Source organism: Balaenoptera musculus, chromosome 2 (assembly GCF_009873245.2).
Source record: "Balaenoptera musculus isolate JJ_BM4_2016_0621 chromosome 2, mBalMus1.pri.v3, whole genome shotgun sequence".
Classification (NCBI taxonomy): domain Eukaryota; kingdom Metazoa; phylum Chordata; class Mammalia; order Artiodactyla; family Balaenopteridae; genus Balaenoptera; species Balaenoptera musculus.
Window position 1 is genome coordinate 96,840,549 of NC_045786.1, and position 7,638 is coordinate 96,848,186.

Here is a 7,638-nt window from a genome sequence, read left to right on the forward strand (position 1 = left end):
CAGTATTAATTGTGATATACAGTATGAAAACAACAGCATCTGAGACAGTGTACAGTTTAGTATAGAAGTTGAAAGCACCAACTTGGGGATTGGACGGACAGGGTGTTAATTCTGCCTCTTCCATTTGTTAGCTGCATGGCCAAAGATTTCCCTTTCTCATCTGTATTAACATCACAATAAAAAACGGTAGTGGTTTCTGTTTTCCTTCATTTTCCCCCTTTATGACTCCTAAAACAGAGAACAACCATTTATTTAAAAACATGAGTACTTATCATACTTTGTCTTATATTATATAGGTTGCTGTAGGCTCATCTGTTGCCCTGCTTGCTTGTAAACTATTTGGGGGTAAGGATCTCTTGAATTCTCTTAGTGCCTAAACAGTACCATACACATAAGAGGCACTGAAAAATTTATGGAAGATGACAATGTAGCCAACTGCATGTAAGGCTATGTGAACAGTCCATAAATCCTTAATAACCATTCCAGTTTGACTGGTATCACTGTGGATTAAGAGTAGCATTCAACCCATAAGTAGTTTTCTAATCTCAAGAGTTTTCTACCAATAACAAAAATAACAATAATAGCTATCATTTATTGAGAGTCAATTATAAATTTGGTGTTTTCCCATACATTAGCTCACATAGTCTTCACAGTCACTTTCCATAGAAGATATTTTAATCCCCTTTTTAATATAATCAAAATAAGACTTAGAAGGACGTTAACTAGGTGGTCCAAGGTCACACAACTTGACAGTAGGAAAAAAAAAACAGATTTTTACTTAAGTCTAACCCTAAAGGCCAGTGTTTTTTCTTACATTTCTTTATATTGATATTTGCAACATTATGAGTCTTAGATTGAAGACTAATTTCCTAACTGTATTTCATTGAAAGTATGATATCCACTAGTGAAATTTACAGGTGAGTATAATTTTTATACTGCTTACAAGTAGCATTTTATTCAAATGTCCCTAAGACTTTCTTAACCACTTAACTATTCATTTGAGAATTCTCAGGTCCAGTGCCCTCAACGGCTCACCAGATGATACAACTTGGGTGAAGCACTTATTATTTACCCATCAGTTTTGTCCACTGTGAACTTCAAATAGTGTTTATTAACAGAATATATTCAGTGTGTCATGGAAAGCAGTATGTGAGAATCCAGGTCTTGAAGATATTGAGTAACTAAATGACTTCCAGATCATATTATTTAATTAAAGCAGCTATTCCTATTACTGATTATTTATCTAAACTCATCAAATTGCACCAGCTTATAGGTAGTGATGGTCTACAGAAAGAACATCAAAATCCTGGGTAGATTACCATTATAATACATGTATAGGGACTTCCCTGGTGGTGCAGTGGTTGAGAATCTGCCTGCCAATGCAGGGGACACGGGTTCGAGCCCTCGTCTGGGAGGATCCCACATGCCACGGAGCAACTAGGCCCGTGACCCACAATTACTGAGTCTGCATGTCTGGAGCCTGTGCTCCGCAACAAGAGAGGCCGCGATAATGAGAGGCCTGCGCACCGCGATGAAGAGTGGTCCCCGCTTGCCGCAACTAGAGAAAGCCCTTGCACAGAAACGAAGACCCAACACAGCCATAAATAAATTAATTAATTAATTAATTAATTAAAAGAAAATAATAATAATACATATATAATACATATAAATAGTAAATACCTCAATATCAACAACACAAAGTTTTCTAGCCTATGATTACAATAAGGCAAATTCCTTTAAGAGATTCCATGGCCCATCATTATTACTTTTTTAACTATCCAAAATTACTCCTATTTGAAAAATTTCACCAAAATCCAACTTGAAATTTCTTACTTTTTGACCACTTACATTGACCTATAAGTCAACTTTATAAAATGAAATGATTAGTTTTCCATGAATAGTGTAATGCTGATTTAATATGTCAGATATGTGATGTCTCATATTTATACATATAATGAGACTAAGAATATAAAACCTAAACCAAAAAACCTTCACGGTTCTATATAAATAGTAGATTAGAAAGTACTTAGTTTTTAATCTAATCACACATTAAAATCAGCATATGTGGGTGTTATTTCAGTAAACTATTAGTCACAGGGGGTTTTCTGGTTATTTCTTTTTTCACTAAGAAAATATTCATAACACAAATTAAATTTTGAAGGCACAGTCAGTAATTTCTAAGTTGAATATCTTGCAACAGCAGTATATTTTCCTACAACTCAGACAGCAAATCCCCCACGGTGAGTACAGCACACTGTGGGAAAGAATCATGCTGTAAGCACTGACCTTGGTACATAAGAATTCAAGTATTTAAGAAATAATTCTTTATTTTAAAAAAGCTAAAATCTTATCAGTGTTTTACAAATTTGAAGTTTTAAAACATTGTATATTCTGGGACATACACACACTCAACATTGAATTTTTGATAAAAGTCTGTGGAATTGTCTTTCAGTCAGGCTCTCTCTGTTCTCTCTGGAACCAATTCAAATTAGGCAAAAGAAAAACTTCTCTTATCATGGTTCTAATATTCTTATTGCACCCTTTCTGCCAATGATTGACACTGGCACACACATTGAGGTGTCTTAGACCAGACCCTTAGATGAAAATTTGTATGCAAGTGATCTATGAGGGAAGCACAGACAGGAAACAGAAGGAAGGCTGGCATAGTGCAGCCTCAGGGGAACTCTGGAGTACACATTATGCCACAGAGTTGTCCCAACCGAGGCAAGGGAAGTAGACATCCCTACCCCTGGACTACACAGTCTCTGATACTTGTGGGCCAAGTGGCTCTAGCAACCCAAGAGGATGTGGCTATTACACCAAAGGGTGAGTGCACAGAAACAAAAACAGTAAAAGGGTTTCTGGGCAGAGCATTGACATTGCAACAGGTTGTACCCCAGATACCAGACATGGAAATAGAACCCAACTTAAGATCTATGTTTTCCTTGATGTCCATTAAGAGTATTTTGACTTCAGGATATAGAAATGAATAGATCTCACTCCAGATGTAGCTTGATCCTATATTCACACAATATCATCAGGTTCCATCTCTTAACTCTACTTTCTCTGGGTTTACTCCATCCTGATGGGATCTCCTAGCAGCTCCTATCTCTCTCCTCATTGCCGTTGCAGTTCCAAGCTTTATATCTCCATACACGAAGCACAGGTAGAAATGAGGGAATCCATATCTCTTTTACACATCAAAAATCTGGATTACTTGCATTGATCCAGTGTAGATCACATGTTCAATTCTATTCCAATTGATAAGGCCATAGAAATGTAATGGATTCATGGGCTTAAGCCAATGTTACATGCCCATTCCTAAATTTAGCTTCAGTTCATTAGTTGAGTCAATATTATTCAAATGTCATAGTTTGGAGGGTCAGAATAATATTAGAAAGGAAGAAGAGGAAAGTACCTGCTAAGAAAGAAAGTAATAAATAGCCACTGGTCTCTTGTTTTTACTGTAAATTTGAATTCGCTGTGATCTGAGCCTAAGTAATTTCAAGCTATAGACATGACAGTGTTTCAGCCAAGTTGTGAACCCAGTTGGAATTAGCAGAATTGGGTTGAGTGGAAGGAGAGACAGAAAATTCCCATAAGTTAGGCTATGGTATGTGAAGCATGGGATATACCACCTCTATGATCACTACCACCACCATCACCTCATCACCCTACCCCTGCAAACAAGAAAACAAGCCTTCCTACCATATTTACTCAGTTGGAATAGAGGTTTGCAATTAAATACAGCTTTTGAAATGGATATCCCTGGAATTTCCTATAGGCCCAGTCTGGGCCAAGACAGAAGAATGAGGCTTAGTCAATTAGACATATGACTATCTCTTAACTGTTCCATCATTTATTCACTCAATAAATATTAAACACCTATTATGCACCAAGTACTATTCTGAATACTAGAAGTATAGTGGTGAACAAAACATAGTAGGTACCTACTGTCAGCAGGGGGTTACAGACAATTACAAATAGGCAATAAGATATCTTTAGAGAGTGATAAATACTATGAAGAAAATAAAAGGGAATGAATTTGAGGTCAGGTAAGTGGAGCATTTATCTGAAAAGGTGATATTTGAGCTGAGACTTGATTGATGAGAAGAAGCCAACCATGCAAAGATCTCTAAGAGCATTAAAGGCAGTGGAAATAGCACAAAGGCAAGAAGTAGGAATAAATTTGGTGTTATTAGAAAACAGGGGAAAAAACAGTGCCTGGAACATGGTGAGTGATGTGGGGAGAGGTGGGTGCAGTTAGGGTGGACCTATGGCCAGACCCACGCATGAGTCCTCTGTGTCTGTCTCTAAGGGCAGTTGGTGTTCAGCTGGAGATGAACTTCAAATTCCAATGGTCTTCATTCTTCAACTCTGCTCCCAAGTCACTTGAGTATTCCACAAAACCCTAATGAAATCGTAATTGTTCATTTTAGCCAATGTCTTTATCTTTTATTGATTTTGTACTAAAATATCTTTACTTTTTAAATTTTAGAACCTGTAGAAGCTTTTAAAATCCAGGAATTTAAACAAAAAATTTTTAACAACAAAAAGAACTTACCTTGTGCATACATACCATTTTATACCTTACCCCACCCACACACTTAATGAGATACCATGGGCACTATCTCATATCTTTACATACACCACCCCCTTCATTCTTTTTCATGGTTGCATGATATTTCATTGATGAGTGTATGATAATTTATTTCACCAATTGTCTGTTGATGGACATCTAGGTTATTTACAGTTCTTTTCTATTGTAAACACTTCTGCAGTTGAACACTCTTGAACAAATGTCTTTACATTCTTGTACAACTATTTAAGTAGGATAAATTCCCCATAATGAAATTGCTGAGTGAAAGTACGAGAATCAAAGCAAATATTGCCAGACTGCCTATGAAAATGTTGTACCATACTCTTCCCACACTTGGCCAATAATGGAACCTATCGATACGTTTCGTATTTGCAAATCTGATAGAAGGAAAATGTTGCAGGAGTTCTTATTTTATTTATTTTTATTTTTTTATTGAAGTATAGTTGATTTACAATATTGCATTAGTTTCAGGTGTACAGCATAGTGATTCAGGTGTTTTTTTGCAGATTATATTCCACTATAGGTTATTATAAGATATTGGGTATAATTCCCTGTGCTATACAGTAAATCCTTGTTGCTTATCTATTTTATGTATAATAGTTTGTATCTGTTAATCCCATACTCCTAATTTGTTCCTCTCCTCTCCCCTCTTCCCTTTGGTAACCATAAGTTTGTTTCCTATGTCTGTGAGTCTGTTTCTGTTTTGTATATAGGTTCATTTGTATTATTTTTTAGATTCCACATATAAGTGGTATCATACAGTATTTGTCTTTCCCTGACTAACTTATTTCACTAAGCGAAACATCCATTTTACTGCACATGGCAATATTTCATTCTTTATTATGGCTGGGCAATATTCCATTGTATATATTATATATATAAATCACATCTTCTTAGGTCAATCATCTGTTGATGGGCACTTGGGTTGCTTCCATGTCTTGGCTATTGGAAATAGTGCTGCTATGAACATTGAGGTGCACGTATCTTTTCAAGTGAGAGTTTTCACTTTTTCCAGATATAGACACAGGAGTGGGATTGCTGGATCATATGGTAGCTCTATTTTTAGTTCTTTAAGGAACCTCCATACTGTTTTCCATAGTGGCTGCACCAGTTTACAGTCCTGCCAACAGGGTATGAGGATTCCCTTTACTTCACGCCCTCTTCAGCATTTATTATTTATAGGCATTTGATGATAGCCATTCTGACCAGTGTGTGGTGATACCTCATTGTGGTTTTGATTTGCATTTCTCTAATAATTAGCGATGTTGAGCATCTTTTCATGTGCCTGTTGGCCATCTGTATGTCTTCTTTGGAAAGATGTCTATTTAGGTCTTCTGCCCATTTTTTGATTGGGTTGTTTGTTTTTTTGGTATTGAGTTGTATCTGCTGTTTGTATATTTTGGATATTAACCCCTTATTTGTTGCATCATTTACAAACATTTTCTCCCATTCAGTAGGTTCTCCTTTCATTTTGTTGATGTGCTCCTTTGCTGTGCAAAAACATTTAAGTTTGATTAGGTCCCATATGTTTATTTTTGCTTTTGTTTCTTTTGCCTTGGGAGACTGATCTGAGAAAATATTGCTATGATTTGGATCAAAGAATATTTCACCTATGTTCTCTTCTAGGAGTTTTATGGTGTCATGTCAAACATTTAGGCCTTTAAACCATTTTGAGTTTATTTTATGTGTGTATATGGTGTGTGTTTATTTTATGTGTATGTATATGGTGTGAGGGCATGTTCTAATTTCATTGATTTACATGTAACTCTCCAACTTTCCCAACACCACTTGTTGAAGAGACTGTCTTTTCTCCATTGTATGTTCCTGCCTCGTTTGTCATAGATTAATTGACCATTGGTGCATGGGTTTATTTCTGGGCTTTCTATTCTGTTCCACTGATCTATACAGAAGTTCTTATTTTAGTCATCTACAGACCCTCAGATTATTTCCCCTCATTCCTTACATATTTTGACTCCAGTTTCTCTGTCAAGTCTTCGTGACTACAATATCCTTCCAAGGTAGACAAGATAGTCCTTCCAGTACCTACCTGCTCTTCTTCATTGACAGACACTAAATCTCATGGTTATGCACTGAGCCTTGTCATTTTACCAAAAACAGCAAACCCTCCATAGTCTCATTTCAAGCATCTAACACTCTGATTGCCCCCTCCTCTCTTTCCAGTTCACTACCTGTAGTATTCTAATCCACTACCTGTAGGATTCTAATCCACTGTAGGACTTATAATCATTAATCCTACATCTCTTAATTCTTCTCAGTCCCTCCTTGTCCTTCCTTCATAGCTCCCTGCTGTCCTTCCTTTGTTTCCCTGGATAGATGTAATGGCCCATCTTTGTGATCACTCCATGCACTTACTCCCATCTTCCTTGTGCTTTCCCCACCCCCATTACACTCACCTGACAAATCCCAGCCCTGGTGTAATCCAGTTCACTGCCCACTCTTTACCTGCCCCTGGGCATCTATAAACATAGCTAAAGAAAAACCACAGTCATGCTGACTGGTATACTTTAAATCTGTGAGCATTTACCATTACTGAGCACTTTCTGCTAACCCAGAAATCTTACTGTATTCTCTAATCCATTCACTCTCTGTCAACTCCTTGATGACTAGTTCACAATTTCTCCTCTCATCCCAGACCTCCAACAATTTCTTCATCCTCTTGACTCTTTGTTGGATCTTAATTCACAGAGATAATGGAAGCAATCAGAGGAAAATTCCCACACCCTCCTGCTCCACATTTAATATTCTATTTATATCTGACTTCCTCCTGTTACTGCAGATGAACTGTCTGTGCACATATCTAAGGCCAATTTTGAGACAAGGAAACTTGAAGTCATAAATAGGAATACTAACAATGGAGTAAATTAATCTTTGTATATGGAATAGTTAAGGTACAGAGTGCTAGATTTGTTGTTCAGCTCTTTCTGTACGTTGACATCATAGTGAACATACTCTAATGATTCATGTCTCCATGGAAATGTACAAGACCCCATAAGTCAAGCACTCAAAAATACCAAAGT